Genomic DNA, 16,767 nt, shown 5'->3' with positions numbered 1-16,767 from the left:
AAGCCCCGGGGTCACAATTTCAGAAAAAATCTGACTTTTGGCAGTTCACTCAAAAATGGTGCCAACCGCTTGCAAATGCTCACCTGAAAGCTTTGGCGATGGAAACAGAAGGCTTTTTATCACAGGACAAGAAATCAGCCCTCAAAAACTTAACCGGCAGAAAATATTTTTTTGAAAAAATCCCTTTAGCTCCGGGGTCACAATTTCAGCAAAAATCTGACTTTTGGCAGTTCACTCAAAAATGGTGCCAACCGCTTGCAAATGCTCACCTGAAAGCTTTGGCGATGGAAACAGAAGGCTTTTTATCACAGGACAAGAAATCAGCCCTCAAAAACTTAACCGGCAGAAAATATTTTTTTGAAAAAATCCCTAAGCCCCGGGGTCACAATTTCAGCAAAAATCTGACTTTTGGCAGTTCACTCAATAATGGTGCCAACCGCTTGCAAATGCTCACCTGAAAGGTTTGGCGATGGAAACAGAAGGCTTTTTATCACAGGACAAGAAATCAGCCCTCAAAAACTTAACCGGCAGAAAATATTTTTTTGAAAAAATCCCTAAGCCCCGGGGTCACAATTTCAGCAAAAATCTGACTTTTGGCAGTTCACTCAAAAATGGTGCCAACCGCTTGCAAATGCTCACCTGAAAGCTTTGGCGATGGAAACAGAAGGCTTTTATCACAGGACAAGAAATCAGCCCTCAAAAACTTAACCGGCAGAAAATATTTTTTTGAAAAAATCCCTAAGCCCCGGGTTCACAATTTCAGCAAAAATCTGACTTTTGGCAATTCACTCAAAAATGGTGCCAAAAGCTTGAAAATGCTCCCCTGAAAGGTTTGGCACTCGAAACAGAAGGCTTTTTATCACAGGACAAGAAATCAGCCCTCAAAAACTTAACCGGCAGAAAATATTTTTTTGAAAAAAATCCCTAAGCCCCGGGGTCACAATTTCAGCAAAAATCTGACTTTTGGCAGTTCACTCAAAAATGGTGCCAACCGCTTGCAAATGCTCACCTGAAAGCTTTGGCGATGGAAACAGAAGGCTTTTTATCACAGGACAAGAAATCAGCCCTCAAAAACTTAACCGGCAGAAAATATTTTTTTGAAAAAATCCCTAAGCTCCGGGGTCACAATTTCAGCAAAAATCTGACTTTTGGCAGTTCACTCAAAAATGGTGCCAACCGCTTGCAAATGCTCACCTGAAAGCTTTGGCGATGGAAACAGAAGGCTTTTTATCACAGGACAAGAAATCAGCCCTCAAAAACTTAACCGGCAGAAAATATTTTTTTGAAAAGATCCCTAAGCCCCGGGGTCACAATTTCAGCAAAAATCTGACTTTTGGCAGTTCACTCAATAATGGTGCCAACCGCTTGAAAATGCTCACCTGAAAGCTTTGGCGATGGAAACAGAAGGCTTTTTATCACAGGACAAGAAATCAGCCCTCAAAAACTTAACCGGCAGAAAATATTTTTTTGAAAAAATCCCTAAGCCCCGGGGTCACAATTTCAGCAAAAATCTGACTTTTGGCAGTTCACTCAAAAATGGTGCCAACCGCTTGAAAATGCTCCCCTGAAAGGTTTGGCACTCGAAACAGAAGGCTTTTTATCACAGGACAAGAAATCAGCCCTCAAAAACTTAACCGGCAGAAAATATTTTTTTCAAAAAATCCCTAAGCCCCGGGGTCACAAATTCAGCAAAAATCTGACTTTTGGCAGTTCACTCAAAAATGGTGCCAACCGCTTGCCAATGATCACCTGAAAGCTTTGGCGATGGAAACAGAAGGCTTTTTATCACAGGACAAGAAATCAGCCCTCAAAAACTTAACCGGCAGAAAATATTTTTTTGAAAAAATCCCTAAGCCCCGGGGTCACAATTTCAGAAAAAATCTGACTTTTGGCAGTTCACTCAAAAATGGTGCCAACCGCTTGCAAATGCTCACCTGAAAGCTTTGGTGATGGAAACAGAAGGCTTTTTATCACAGGACAAGAAATCAGCCCTCAAAAACTTAACCGGCAGAAAATATTTTTTTGAAAAAATCCCTAAGCCCCGGGGTCACAATTTTAGCAAAAATCTGACTTTTGTCAATTCACTCAAAAATGGTGCGAAAAGCTTGAAAATGTTCAGCTGAAATCTTTGGCGATGGAAACAGAAGGCTTTTTATCACAGGACAAGAAATCAGCCCTCAAAAATTTAACCAGCAGAAAATATTTTTTTGAAAAAATCCCTAAGCCACAATTTCAGCAAAAATCTGACGTTCACTCAAAAATGGTGCCAAACGGTTGCAAACGCTCCCCTGAAAGCTTTGGCGATGGAACCAGAAGGCTTTTTATCACAGGACAAGAAATCAGCCCTCAAAAACTTAACTAGGAGAAAATGTTTTTTTGAAAAAAACCCTAAGCCCCGGGGTCACAATTTCAGCAAAAATCTGACTTTTGGCAATTCACTCAAAAATGGTGCCAACCGGTTGCAAATGCTCCCCTGACAGGTTTGGCACTCGAAACAGAAGGCTTTTTATCACAGGACAAGAAATCAGCCCTCAAAAACTTGACGGGCAGAAAATATTTTTTTGAAAAAATCCCTAAGCCCCGGGGTCACAATTTCAGCAAAAATCTGACTTTTGGCAGTTCACTCAAAAATGGTGCCAAAAGCTTGAAAATGCTCCCCTGACAGGTTTGGCACTCGAAACAGAAGGCTTTTTATCACAGGACAAGAAATCAGCCCTCAAAAACTTAACCGGCAGAAAATATTTTTTTGAAAAAATCCCTAAGCCCCGGGGTCACAATTTCAGCAAAAATCTGACTTTTGGCAGTTCACTCAAAAATGGTGCCAACCGCTTGCAAATGCTCACCTGAAAGCTTTGGCGATGGAAACAGAAGGCTTTTTATCACAGGACAAGAAATCAGCCCTCAAAAACTTAACCGGCAGAAAATATTTTTTTGAAAAAATCCCTAAGCCCCGGGGTCACAATTTCAGCAAAAATCTGACTTTTGGCAGTTCACACAAAAATGGTGCCAACAGGTTGCAAATGCTCCCCTGAAAGGTTTGGTACTCGAAACAGAAGGCTTTTTATCACAGGACAAGAAATCAGCCCTCAAAAATTTAACCGGCAGAAAATATTTTTTTGAAAAAATCCCTAAGCCCCGTGGTCACAATTTCAGCAAAAATCTGACTTTTGGCAGTTCACTCAAAAAAGGTGCCAACGGGTTGCAAATGCTCCCCTGAAAGGTTTGGCACTCGAAACAGAAGGCTTTTTATCACAGGACAAGAAATCAGCCCTCAAAAACTTAACCGGCAGAAAATATTTTTTTGAAAAAATCCCTAAGCCCCAGGGTCACAATTTCAGCATAAATCTGACTTTTGGCAGTTCACTGAAAAATGTTGCCAAAAGCTTGAAAATGCTCTCCTGAAAGGTTTGGCACTCGAAACAGAAGACTTTTTATCACAGGACAAGAAATCAGCCCTCAAAAACTTACCCGGCAGAAAATATTTTTTTGAAAAAATCCCTAAGCCCCGGGGTCACAATTTTAGCAAAAATCTGACTTTTGTCAATTCACTCAAAAATGGTGCGAAAAGCTTGAAAATGTTCAGCTGAAAGCTTTGGCGATGGAAACAGAAGGCTTTTTATCACAGGACAAGAAATCAGCCCTCAAAAATTTAACCAGCAGAAAATATTTTTTTGAAAAAATCCCTAAGCCACAATTTCAGCAAAAATCTGACGTTCACTCAAAAATGGTGCCAAACGGTTGCAAACGCTCCCCTGAAAGCTTTGGCGATGGAACCAGAAGGCTTTTTATCACAGGACAAGAAATCAGCCCTCAAAAACTTAACTAGGAGAAAATGTTTTTTTGAAAAAAACCCTAAGCCCCGGGGTCACAATTTCAGTAAAAATCTGACTTTTGGCAATTCACTCAAAAATGGTGCCAACCGGTTGCAAATGCTCCCCTGACAGGTTTGGCACTCGAAACAGAAGGCTTTTTATCACAGGACAAGAAATCAGCCCTCAAAAACTTGACGGGCAGAAAATATTTTTTTGAAAAAATCCCTAAGCCCCGGGGTCACAATTTCAGCAAAAATCTGACTTTTGGCAGTTCACTCAAAAATGGTGCCAAAAGCTTGAAAATACTCCCCTGACAGGTTTGGCACTCGAAACAGAAGGCTTTTTATCACAGGACAAGAAATCAGCCCTCAAAAACTTAACCGGCAGAATTTTTTTTAAAAAAAAAATCCCCAAGCCCCGGGGTCACAATTTCAGAAAAAATCTGACTTTTGGCTATTCACTCAAAAATGGTGCTAAGAGCTTGAAAATGCTCCCCTGAAAGGTTTGGCACTCGAAACAGAAGGCTTTTTATCACAGGACAAGAAATCAGCCCTCAAAAACTTAACCGGCAGAAAATATTTTTTTGAAAAATTCCCTAAGCCCCGGGGTCACAATTTCAGCAAAAATCTGACTTTTGGCAGTTCACTCAAAAATGGTGCCAACCGCTTGCAAATGCTCACCTGAAAGCTTTGGCGATGGAACCAGAAGGCTTTTTATCACAGGACAAGAAATCAGCCCTCAAAAACTTAACCGGCAGAAAATATTTTTTTGAAAAAATCCCTAAGCCCCGGGGTCACAATTTCAGCAAAAATCTGACTTTTGGCAGTTCACACAAAAATGGTGCCAACAGGTTGCAAATGCTCCCCTGAAAGGTTTGGTACTCGAAACAGAAGGCTTTTTATCACAGGACAAGAAATCAGCCCTCAAAAATTTAACCGGCAGAAAATATTTTTTTGAAAAAATCCCTAAGCCCCGTGGTCACAATTTCAGCAAAAATCTGACTTTTGGCAGTTCACTCAAAAATGGTGCCAACCGCTTGCAAATGCTCACCTGAAAGCTTTGGTGATGGAAACAGAAGGCTTTTTATCACAGGACAAGAAATCAGCCCTCAAAAACTTAACCGGCAGAAAATATTTTTTTGAAAAAATCCCTAAGCCCCGGGGTCACAATTTCAGCAAAAATCTGACTTTTGGCAGTTCACTCAAAAATGGTGCCAAAAGCTTGAAAATGCTCCCCTGAAAGGTTTGTTACTCGAAACAGAAGGCTTTTTATCACAGGACAAGAAATCAGCCCTCAAAAACTTAACCGGCAGAATTTTTTTTTTAAAAAAAATCCCCAAGCCCCGGGGTCACAATTTCAGAAAAAATCTGACTTTTGGCTATTCACTCAAAAATGGTGCTAAGAGCTTGAAAATGCTCCCCTGAAAGGTTTGGCACTCGAAACAGAAGGCTTTTTATCACAGGACAAGAAATCAGCCCTCAAAAACTTAACCGGCAGAAAATATTTTTTTGAAAAATTCCCTAAGCCCCGGGGTCACAATTTCAGCAAAAATCTGACTTTTGGCAGTTCACTCAAAAATGGTGCCAACCGCTTGCAAATGCTCACCTGAAAGCTTTGGCGATGGAACCAGAAGGCTTTTTATCACAGGACAAGAAATCAGCCCTCAAAAACTTAACCGGCAGAAAATATTTTTTTGAAAAAATCCCTAAGCCCCGGGGTCACAATTTCAGCAAAAATCTGACTTTTGGCAGTTCACACAAAAATGGTGCCAACAGGTTGCAAATGCTCCCCTGAAAGGTTTGGTACTCGAAACAGAAGGCTTTTTATCACAGGACAAGAAATCAGCCCTCAAAAATTTAACCGGCAGAAAATATTTTTTTGAAAAAATCCCTAAGCCCCGTGGTCACAATTTCAGCAAAAATCTGACTTTTGGCAGTTCACTCAAAAATGGTGCCAACCGCTTGCAAATGCTCACCTGAAAGCTTTGGTGATGGAAACAGAAGGCTTTTTATCACAGGACAAGAAATCAGCCCTCAAAAACTTAACCGGCAGAAAATATTTTTTTGAAAAAATCCCTAAGCCCCGGGGTCACAATTTCAGCAAAAATCTGACTTTTGGCAGTTCACTCAAAAATGGTGCCAAAAGCTTGAAAATGCTCCCCTGAAAGGTTTGTTACTCGAAACAGAAGGCTTTTTATCACAGGACAAGAAATCAGCCCTCAAAAACTTAACCGGCAGAATTTTTTTTTTTAAAAAAATCCCCAAGCCCCGGGGTCACAATTTCAGAAAAAATCTGACTTTTGGCTATTCACTCAAAAATGGTGCTAAGAGCTTGAAAATGCTCCCCTGAAAGGTTTGGCACTCGAAACAGAAGGCTTTTTATCACAGGACAAGAAATCAGCCCTCAAAAACTTAACCGGCAGAAAATATTTTTTTGAAAAATTCCCTAAGCCCCGGGGTCACAATTTCAGCAAAAATCTGACTTTTGGCAGTTCACTCAAAAATGGTGCCAACCGCTTGCAAATGCTCACCTGAAAGCTTTGGCGATGGAAACAGAAGGCTTTTTATCACAGGACAAGAAATCAGCCCTCAAAAACTTAACCGGCAGAAAATATTTTTTTGAAAAAATCCCTAAGCCCCGGGGTCACAATTTCAGCAAAAATCTGACTTTTGGCAGTTCACACAAAAATGGTGCCAACAGGTTGCAAATGCTCCCCTGAAAGGTTTGGTACTCGAAACAGAAGGCTTTTTATCACAGGACAAGAAATCAGCCCTCAAAAATTTAACCGGCAGAAAATATTTTTTTGAAAAAATCCCTAAGCCCCGTGGTCACAATTTCAGCAAAAATCTGACTTTTGGCAGTTCACTCAAAAAAGGTGCCAACGGGTTGCAAATGCTCCCCTGAAAGGTTTGGCACTCGAAACAGAAGGCTTTTTATCACAGGACAAGAAATCAGCCCTCAAAAACTTAACCGGCAGAAAATATTTTTTTGAAAAAATCCCTAAGCCCCGTGGTCACAATTTCAGCAAAAATCTGACTTTTGGCAATTCACTCAAAAATGGTGCCAAAACCTTGAAAATGCTCCCCTGAAAGGTTTGGCAGTCAAAACAGAAGGATTTTTATCACAGGACAAGAAATCAGCCCTCAAAAACTTAACCGGCAGAAAATATTTTTTTGAAAAAATCCCTAAGCCCCGGGGTCACAATTTCAGCAAAAATCTGACTTTTGGCAGTTCACTCAAAAGTGGTGCCAAAAGCTTGAAAATGCTCACCTGAAAGCTTTGGCGATGGAAACAGAAGGCTTTTTATCACAGGACAAGAAATCAGCCCTCAAAAACTTAACCGGCAGAAAATATTTTTTTGAAAAAATCCCTAAGCCCCGGGGTCACAATTTCAGCAAAAATCTGACTTTTGGCAGTTCACTCAAAAATGGTGCCAACCGCTTGCAAATGCTCACCTGAAAGCTTTGGCGATGGAAACAGAAGGCTTTTTATCACAGGACAAGAAATCAGCCCTCAAAAACTTAACCGGCAGAAAATATTTTTTTGAAAAAATCCCTAAGCCCCGGGGTCACAATTTCAGCAAAAATCTGACTTTTGGCAGTTCACTCAAAAATGGTGCCAACCGCTTGCAAATGCTCACCTGAAAGCTTTGGCGATGGAAACAGAAGGCTTTTTATCACAGGACAAGAAATCAGCCCTCAAAAACTTAACCGGCAGAAAATATTTTTTTGAAAAAATCCCTAAGCCCTGGGGTCACAATTTCAGCAAAAATCTGACTTTTGGCAGTTCACTCAAAAATGGTGCCAAAACCTTGAAAATGCTCCCCTGAAAGGTTTGGCACTCAAAACAGAAGGCTTTTTATCACAGGACAAGAAATCAGCCCTCAAAAACTTAACCGGCAGAAAATATTTTTTTGAAAAAATCCCTAAGCCCCGGGGTCACAATTTCAGCAAAAATCTGACTTTTGGCAGTTCACTCAAAAATGGTGCCAACCGCTTGCAAATGCTCATCTGAAAGCTTTGGTGATGGAAACAGAAGGCTTTTTATCACAGGACAAGAAATCAGCCCTCAAAAACTTAACCGGCAGAAAATATTTTTTTGAAAAAATCCCTAAGCCCCGGGGTCACAATTTCAGCAAAAATCTGACTTTTGGCAGTTCACTCAAAAATGGTGCCAAAAGCTTGAAAATGCTCCCCTGAAAGGTTTGTTACTCGAAACAGAAGGCTTTTTATCACAGGACAAGAAATCAGCCCTCAAAAACTTAACCGGCAGAAAATATTTTTTTGAAAAAATCCCTAAGCCCCGGGGTCACAATTTCAGCAAAAATTTGACTTTTGGCAGTTCACTCAAAAATGGTGCCAAAAGCTTGAAAATGCTCCCCTGAAAGGTTTGGCACTCGAAACAGAAGGCTTTTTATCACAGGACAAGAAATCAGCCCTCAAAAACTTAACCGGCAGAAAATATTTTTTTGAAAAAATCCGTAAGCCCCGGGGTCACAATTTCAGAAAAAATCTGACTTTTGGCAGTTCACTCAAAAATGGTGCCAACCGCTTGCAAATGCTCACCTGAAAGCTTTGGCGATGGAAACAGAAGGCTTTTTATCACAGGACAAAAAATAAGCCCTCAAAAATTTAACCGGCAGAAAATATTTTTTTGAAAAAATCCCTAAGCCCCGGGGTTACAAATTCAGCAAAAATCTGACTTTTGGCAGTTCACTCAAAATGGTGCCAACCGCTTGCTAATGCTCACCTGAAGCTTTGGCGATGGAAACAGAAGGCTTTTTATCACAGGACAAGAAATCAGCCCTCAAAAACTTAACCGGCAGAAAATATTTTTTTGAAAAAATCCCTAAGCCCCGGGGTCACAATTTCAGCAAAAATCTGACTTTTGGCAGTTCACTCAAAAATGGTGCCAAAAGCTTGAAAATGCTCCCCTGAAAGGTTTGGTACTCGAAACAGAAGGCTTTTTATCACAGGACAAGAAATCAGCCCTCAAAAACTTAACCGGCAGAAAATATTTTTTTGAAAAAATCCCTAAGCCCCGGGGTCACAATTTCAGCAAAAATCTGACTTTTGGCAGTTCACTCAAAAATGGTGCCAAAAGCTTGAAAATGCTCCCTTAAAGGTTTGGCAATCGAAACAGAAGGCTTTTTATCACAGGACAAGAAATCAGCCCTCAAAAACTTAACCGGCAGAAAATATTTTTTTAAAAAAATCCCTAAACCCCGGGGTCACAATTTCAGAAAAAATCTGACTTTTGGCAGTTCACTCAAAAATGGTGCCAACCGCTTGCAAATGCTCCCCTGAAAGGTTTGGCACTCGAAACAGAAGGCTTTTTAACACAGGACAAAAAATCAGCCCTCAAAAACTTAACCGGCAGAAAATATTTTTTTGAAAAAATCCCTAAGCCCCGGGGTCACAATTTCAGCAAAAATCTGACTTTTGGCAGTTCACTCAAAAATGGTGCCAACCGCTTGCAAATGCTCACCTGAAAGCTTTGGTGATGGAAACAGAAGGCTTTTTATCACAGGACAAGAAATCAGCCCTCAAAAACTTAACCGGCAGAAAATATTTTTTTGAAAAAATCCCTAAGCCCCGGGGTCACAATTTCAGCAAAAATCTGACTTTTGGCAGTTCACTCAAAAATGGTGCCAAAAGCTTGAAAATGCTCCCCTGAAAGGTTTGTTACTCGAAACAGAATGCTTTTTATCACAGGACAAGAAATCAGCCCTCAAAAACTTAACCGGCAGAAAATATTTTTTTGAAAAAATCCCTAAGCCCCGGGGTCACAATTTCAGCAAAAATTTGACTTTTGGCAGTTCACTCAAAAATGGTGCCAAAAGCTTGAAAATGCTCCCCTGAAAGGTTTGGCACTCGAAACAGAAGGCTTTTTATCACAGGACAAGAAATCAGCCCTCAAAAACTTAACCGGCAGAAAATATTTTTTTGAAAAAATCCGTAAGCCCCGGGGTCACAATTTCAGAAAAAATCTGACTTTTGGCAGTTCACTCAAAAATGGTGCCAACCGCTTGCAAATGCTCACCTGAAAGCTTTGGCGATGGAAACAGAAGGCTTTTTATCACAGGACAAAAAATAAGCCCTCAAAAATTTAACCGGCAGAAAATATTTTTTTGAAAAAATCCCTAAGCCCCGGGGTTACAAATTCAGCAAAAATCTGACTTTTGGCAGTTCACTCAAAAATGGTGCCAACCGCTTGCTAATGCTCACCTGAAAGCTTTGGCGATGGAAACAGAAGGCTTTTTATCACAGGACAAGAAATCAGCCCTCAAAAACTTAACCGGCAGAAAATATTTTTTTGAAAAAATCCCTAAGCCCCGGGGTCACAATTTCAGCAAAAATCTGACTTTTGGCAGTTCACTCAAAAATGGTGCCAAAAGCTTGAAAATGCTCCCCTGAAAGGTTTGGTACTCGAAACAGAAGGCTTTTTATCACAGGACAAGAAATCAGCCCTCAAAAACTTAACCGGCAGAAAATATTTTTTTGAAAAAATCCCTAAGCCCCGGGGTCACAATTTCAGCAAAAATCTGACTTTTGGCAGTTCACTCAAAAATGGTGCCAAAAGCTTGCAAATGCTCCCCTGAAAGGTTTGGTACTCGAAACAGAAGGCTTTTTATCACAGGACAAGAAATCAGCCCTCAAAAATTTAACCGGCAGAAAATATTTTTTTGAAAAAATCCCTAAGCCCCGGGGTTACAAATTCAGCAAAAATCTGACTTTTGGCAGTTCACTCAAAATGGTGCCAACCGCTTGCTAATGCTCACCTGAAAGCTTTGGTGATGGAAACAGAAGGCTTTTTATCACAGGACTCGAAATCAGCCCTCAAAAACTTAACCGGCAGAAAATATTTTTTTGAAAAAATCCCTAAGCCCCGGGGTCACAATTTCAGCAAAAATCTGACTTTTGGCAGTTCACTCAAAAATGGTGCCAAAAGCTTGAAAATGCTCCCCTGAAAGGTTTGTTACTCGAAACAGAAGGCTTTTTATCACAGGACAAGAAATCAGCCCTCAAAAACTTAACCGGCAGAAAATATTTTTTTGAAAAAATCCCTAAGCCCCGGGGTCACAATTTCAGCAAAAATTTGACTTTTGGCAGTTCACTCAAAAATGGTGCCAAAAGCTTGAAAATGCTCCCCTGAAAGGTTTGGCACTCGAAACAGAAGGCTTTTTATCACAGGACAAGAAATCAGCCCTCAAAAACTTAACCGGCAGAAAATATTTTTTTGAAAAAATCCCTAAGCCCCGGGGTCACAATTTCAGCAAAAATCTGACTTTTGGCAGTTCACTCAAAAATGGTGCCAACCGCTTGCAAATGCTCACCTGAAAGCTTTGGCGATGGAAACAGAAGGCTTTTTATCACAGGACAAGAAATCAGCCCTCAAAAACTTAACCGGCAGAAAATATTTTTTTGAAAAAATCCCTAAGCCCCGGGGTCACAATTTCAGCAAAAATCTGACTTTTGGCAGTTCACTCAAAAATGGTGCCAACCGCTTGCAAATGCTCACCTGAAAGCTTTGGTGATGGAAACAGAAGGCTTTTTATCACAGGACAAGAAATCAGCCCTCAAAAACTTAACCGGCAGAAAATATTTTTTTGAAAAAATCCCTAAGCCCCGGGGTCACAATTTCAGCAAAAATCTGACTTTTGGCAGTTCACTCAAAAATGGTGCCAAAAGCTTGAAAATGCTCCCCTGAAAGGTTTGGCACTCGAAACAGAAGGCTTTTTATCACAGGACAAGAAATCAGCCCTCAAAAACTTAACCGGCAGAAAATATTTTTTTGAAAAAATCCGTAAGCCCCGGGGTCACAATTTCAGAAAAAATCTGACTTTTGGCAGTTCACTCAAAAATGGTGCCAACCGCTTGCAAATGCTCACCTGAAAGCTTTGGCGATGGAAACAGAAGGCTTTTTATCACAGGACAAAAAATAAGCCCTCAAAAATTTAACCGGCAGAAAATATTTTTTTGAAAAAATCCCTAAGCCCCGGGGTTACAAATTCAGCAAAAATCTGACTTTTGGCAGTTCACTCAAAATGGTGCCAACCGCTTGCTAATGCTCACCTGAAGCTTTGGCGATGGAAACAGAAGGCTTTTTATCACAGGACAAGAAATCAGCCCTCAAAAACTTAACCGGCAGAAAATATTTTTTTGAAAAAATCCCTAAGCCCCGGGGTCACAATTTCAGCAAAAATCTGACTTTTGGCAGTTCACTCAAAAATGGTGCCAAAAGCTTGAAAATGCTCCCCTGAAAGGTTTGGTACTCGAAACAGAAGGCTTTTTATCACAGGACAAGAAATCAGCCCTCAAAAACTTAACCGGCAGAAAATATTTTTTTGAAAAAATCCCTAAGCCCCGGGGTCACAATTTCAGCAAAAATCTGACTTTTGGCAGTTCACTCAAAAATGGTGCCAAAAGCTTGAAAATGCTCCCCTGAAAGGTTTGGCACTCGAAACAGAAGGCTTTTTATCACAGGACAAGAAATCAGCCCTCAAAAACTTAACCGGCAGAAAATATTTTTTTAAAAAAATCCCTAAGCCCCGGGGTCACAATTTCAGAAAAAATCTGACTTTTGGCAGTTCACTCAAAAATGGTGCCAACCGCTTGCAAATGCTCCCCTGAAAGGTTTGGCACTCGAAACAGAAGGCTTTTTATCACAGGACAAAAAATAAGCCCTCAAAAACTTAACCGGCAGAAAATATTTTTTTGAAAAAATCCCTAAGCCCCGGGGTTACAAATTCAGCAAAAATCTGACTTTTGGCAGTTCACTCAAAAATGGTGCCAACCGCTTGCTAATGCTCACCTGAAAGCTTTGGTGATGGAAACAGAAGGCTTTTTATCACAGGACAAGAAATCAGCCCTCAAAAACTTAACCGGCAGAAAATATTTTTTTGAAAAAATCCCTAAGCCCCGGGGTCACAATTTCAGCAAAAATCTGACTTTTGGCAGTTCACTCAAAAATGGTGCCAAAAGCTTGAAAATGCTCCCCTGAAAGGTTTGGTACTCGAAACAGAAGGCTTTTTATCACAGGACAAGAAATCAGCCCTCAAAAACTTAACCGGCAGAAAATATTTTTTTGAAAAAATCCCTAAGCCCCGGGGTCACAATTTCAGCAAAAATCTGACTTTTGGCAGTTCACTCAAAAATGGTGCCAAAAGCTTGAAAATGCTCCCCTGAAAGGTTTGGTACTCGAAACAGAAGGCTTTTTATCACAGGACAAGAAATCAGCCCTCAAAAACTTAACCGGCAGAAAATATTTTTTTGAAAAAATCCCTAAGCCCCGGGGTCACAATTTCAGCAAAAATCTGACTTTTGGCAGTTCACTCAAAAATGGTGCCAACCGCTTGCAAATGCTCACCTGAAAGCTTTGGTGATGGAAACAGAAGGCTTTTTATCACAGGACAAGAAATCAGCCCTCAAAAACTTAACCGGCAGAAAATATTTTTTTGAAAAAATCCCTAAGCCCCGGGGTCACAATTTCAGCAAAAATCTGACTTTTGGCAGTTCACTCAAAAATGGTGCCAAAAGCTTGAAAATGCTCCCCTGAAAGGTTTGTTACTCGAAACAGAAGGCTTTTTATCACAGGACAAGAAATCAGCCCTCAAAAACTTAACTGGCAGAAAATATTTTTTTGAAAAAATCCCTAAGCCCCGGGGTCACAATTTCAGCAAAAATTTGACTTTTGGCAGTTCACTCAAAAATGGTGCCAAAAGCTTGAAAATGCTCCCCTGAAAGGTTTGGCACTCGAAACAGAAGGCTTTTTATCACAGGACAAGAAATCAGCCCTCAAAAACTTAACCGGCAGAAAATATTTTTTTGAAAAAATCCCTAAGCCCCGGGGTCACAATTTCAGCAAAAATCTGACTTTTGGCAGTTCACTCAAAAATGGTGCCAACCGCTTGCAAATGCTCACCTGAAAGCTTTGGCGATGGAAACAGAAGGCTTTTTATCACAGGACAAGAAATCAGCCCTCAAAAACTTAACCGGCAGAAAATATTTTTTTGAAAAAATCCCTAAGCCCCGGGGTCACAATTTCAGCAAAAATCTGACTTTTGGCAGTTCACTCAAAAATGGTGCCAAAAGCTTGAAAATGCTCCCCTGAAAGGTTTGTTACTCGAAACAGAAGGCTTTTTATCACAGGACAAGAAATCAGCCCTCAAAAACTTAACCGGCAGAAAATATTTTTTTGAAAAAATCCCTAAGCCCCGGGGTCACAATTTCAGCAAAAATTTGACTTTTGGCAGTTCACTCAAAAATGGTGCCAAAAGCTTGAAAATGCTCCCCTGAAAGGTTTGGCACTCGAAACAGAAGGCTTTTTATCACAGGACAAGAAATCAGCCCTCAAAAACTTAACCGGCAGAAAATATTTTTTTGAAAAAATCCGTAAGCCCCGGGGTCACAATTTCAGAAAAAATCTGACTTTTGGCAGTTCACTCAAAAATGGTGCCAACCGCTTGCAAATGCTCACCTGAAAGCTTTGGCGATGGAAACAGAAGGCTTTTTATCACAGGACAAAAAATAAGCCCTCAAAAATTTAACCGGCAGAAAATATTTTTTTGAAAAAATCCCTAAACCCCGGGGTTACAAATTCAGCAAAAATCTGACTTTTGGCAGTTCACTCAAAAATGGTGCCAACCGCTTGCTAATGCTCACCTGAAAGCTTTGGCGATGGAAACAGAAGGCTTTTTATCACAGGACAAGAAATCAGCCCTCAAAAACTTAACCGGCAGAAAATATTTTTTTGAAAAAATCCCTAAGCCCCGGGGTCACAATTTCAGCAAAAATCTGACTTTTGGCAGTTCACTCAAAAATGGTGCCAAAAGCTTGAAAATGCTCCCCTGAAAGGTTTGTTACTCGAAACAGAAGGCTTTTTATCACAGGACAAGAAATCAGCCCTCAAAAACTTAACCGGCAGAAAATATTTTTTTGAAAAAATCCCTAAGCCCCGGGGTCACAATTTCAGCAAAAATCTGACTTTTGGCAGTTCACTCAAAAATGGTGCCAAAAGCTTGAAAATGCTCCCCTGAAAGGTTTGGTACTCGAAACAGAAGGCTTTTTATCACAGGACAAGAAATCAGCCCTCAAAAACTTAACCGGCAGAAAATATTTTTTTGAAAAAATCCCTAAGCCCCGGGGTCACAATTTCAGCAAAAATCTGACTTTTGGCAGTTCACTCAAAAATGGTGCCAACCGCTTGCAAATGCTCACCTGAAAGCTTTGGTGATGGAAACAGAAGGCTTTTTATCACAGGACAAGAAATCAGCCCTCAAAAACTTAACCGGCAGAAAATATTTTTTTGAAAAAATCCCTAAGCCCCGGGGTCACAATTTCAGCAAAAATCTGACTTTTGGCAGTTCACTCAAAAATGGTGCCAAAAGCTTGAAAATGCTCCCCTGAAAGGTTTGTTATTCGAAACAGAAGGCTTTTTATCACAGGACAAGAAATCAGCCCTCAAAAACTTAACCGGCAGAAAATATTTTTTTGAAAAAATCCCTAAGCCCCGGGGTCACAATTTCAGCAAAAATTTGACTTTTGGCAGTTCACTCAAAAATGGTGCCAAAAGCTTGAAAATGCTCCCCTGAAAGGTTTGGCACTCGAAACAGAAGGCTTTTTATCACAGGACAAGAAATCAGCCCTCAAAAACTTAACCGGCAGAAAATATTTTTTTGAAAAAATCCGTAAGCCCCGGGGTCACAATTTCAGAAAAAATCTGACTTTTGGCAGTTCACTCAAAAATGGTGCCAACCGCTTGCAAATGCTCACCTGAAAGCTTTGGCGATGGAAACAGAAGGCTTTTTATCACAGGACAAAAAATAAGCCCTCAAAAATTTAACCGGCAGAAAATATTTTTTTGAAAAAATCCCTAAGCCCCGGGGTTACAAATTCAGCAAAAATCTGACTTTTGGCAGTTCACTCAAAATGGTGCCAACCGCTTGCTAATGCTCACCTGAAGCTTTGGCGATGGAAACAGAAGGCTTTTTATCACAGGACAAGAAATCAGCCCTCAAAAACTTAACCGGCAGAAAATATTTTTTTGAAAAAATCCCTAAGCCCCGGGGTCACAATTTCAGCAAAAATCTGACTTTTGGCAGTTCACTCAAAAATGGTGCCAAAAGCTTGAAAATGCTCCCCTGAAAGGTTTGGTACTCGAAACAGAAGGCTTTTTATCACAGGACAAGAAATCAGCCCTCAAAAACTTAACCGGCAGAAAATATTTTTTTGAAAAAATCCCTAAGCCCCGGGGTCACAATTTCAGCAAAAATCTGACTTTTGGCAGTTCACTCAAAAATGGTGACAACCGCTTGAAAATGCTCACCTGAAAGCTTTGGCGATGGAAACAGAAGGCTTTTTATCACAGGACAAGAAATCAGCCCTCAAAAGCTTAACCGGCATAAAATATTTTTTGGAAAAAATCCCTAAGCCCCGGGGTCACAATTTCAGAAAAAATCTGACTTTTGGCAGTTCACTCAAAAATGGTGCCAACCGCTTGCAAATGCTCCCCTGAAAGGTTTGGCACTCGAAATAGAAGGCTTTTTATCACAGGACAAAAAATCAGCCCTCAAAAACTTAACCGGCAGAAAATATTTTTTTGAAAAAATCCCTAAGCCCCGGGGTCACAATTTCAGCAAAAATCTGACTTTTGGCAGTTCACTCAAAAATGGTGCCAACCGCTTGCAAATGCTCACCTGAAAGCTTTGGTGATGGAAACAGAAGGCTTTTTATCACAGGACAAGAAATCAGCCCTCAAAAACTTAACCGGCAGAAAATATTTTTTTGAAAAAATCCGTAAGCCCCGGGGTCACAATTTCAGAAAAAATCTGACTTTTGGCAGTTCATTCAAAAATGGTGCCAACCGCTTGCAAATGCTCACCTGAAAGCTTTGGCGATGGAAACAGAAGGCTTTTTATCACAGGACAAAAAATAAGCCCTCAAAAATTTAACCG

This window comes from Podarcis liolepis, assembly GCF_965112155.1.
Source record: "Podarcis liolepis genome assembly, contig: SUPER_9_unloc_1, whole genome shotgun sequence".
In the NCBI taxonomy this organism is placed as follows: Eukaryota; Metazoa; Chordata; class Lepidosauria; order Squamata; family Lacertidae; genus Podarcis; species Podarcis liolepis.
This window is presented reverse-complemented; position numbering follows the sequence as displayed.